Raw genomic sequence first — 1161 nt, 5'->3', positions numbered from 1 at the left:
ATCCCGTCAATTTCATATTCTCTGGACATTCTGCAATTTGCACACAGCCGCCAAGCGAGGCCACCATTGTACCATATCCTCTCATCAGTCCATACATATATATCCCAAGTAAACTCAACTTGTTTAAGGGCTAAGGCAGTGAATATAAGACTTTGCGTTGCACTACTGCAAAGGCCTGGCACACCCCAACCAAATCTTAGAACTGAACTTTTGTGTCCACTAAACCAACTTGAACAAGTTGGATTCCTATTATACAATACAGGATTATCCTCGAAGTCATCTCTTTTAACCTTTCATATAGTGGCCCAAAAGCTGCTGCAATACTGCTTTGTTCTCAGCTTTTAAGGAGCTTCAAGTAGACTGCAGAAAATGCTTCTTCCGTTGATCCTTCAAAAGTTAAAACACATGTGCAGCGATGATCCGCATCAACTTTAATCCTTCTCAATGATAAAGAACCAACCAAACCATCCATTAAAGAGAAGGAACAAAATTTGAACTCTCCCTCCTGCGAATTGATAAGAGTGAGACAAGATGGCAGATAAGAATTGGACCCAGAGATTATTTCACACTTTCTTAGGATTTGAAAACACAATTAGCAAATCAAAAGCAAATAAATACATTATTGCTGGTCTCACCAGCTAAGAAAACCCAGAGTAATTTTGTGCAAGGAGCTCTAATATCGATAGGCAGTGAGCTTAAGATTAGTCCCACATAGCCAAATCTAGAGCAGAGGTATGGAAACAAGAGAATATAAAAGCAGGAGCATAAACCGAGAACAAGCATACCTTTCTCGGCCTTTTGGCTAAGATCAAGTGTAGTATCTGTTCTTATCAGTTTAATATCTGATATGTGAGCCATTGGCTCACACGATATTAAATTAATTTTTTTCATGGGGGAGTTCCCATCACAGCAGCTTGCTGCTGAGGTTCTCACGCGTCGCCCTTGCGTTGCACTACTGCAAGGGCCTGGCGCACCCCCACCAAATGTCAAACCCAATCTTTTGCGTATTGGATACATTGAATGCTTCAATGTTGCACAATCCTACCATCCGCACATAAAGGATGAAATCAATTATTCTGCTCTATGTAAATTGAACTCCTATCACCAACGACTGTCCGAAGAAAACTCAACTTGTCCAAGAATAAGCAAAAAAAAAAAAAA

At 40.2% G+C, this 1161-nt stretch overlaps 1 non-coding gene across 1 annotated transcript; it reads left to right on the top strand.

Annotated features, from left to right (window-relative positions):
• The first annotated feature begins 781 nt into the window (after positions 1-781).
• LOC113327619 lies at positions 782-979 on the top strand. Its single transcript, XR_003349067.1, has one exon. It is a non-coding gene; the product is annotated as a U2 spliceosomal RNA (small nuclear RNA).
• The last annotated feature ends 182 nt before the right edge of the window (positions 980-1161 follow it).

Source organism: Papaver somniferum, unplaced genomic scaffold (assembly GCF_003573695.1).
Source record: "Papaver somniferum cultivar HN1 unplaced genomic scaffold, ASM357369v1 unplaced-scaffold_10529, whole genome shotgun sequence".
Taxonomy (NCBI): Eukaryota; Viridiplantae; Streptophyta; class Magnoliopsida; order Ranunculales; family Papaveraceae; genus Papaver; species Papaver somniferum.
Note: the sequence above shows the minus strand (reverse complement) of the source record. Positions and strands in the feature narration are given on the sequence as shown.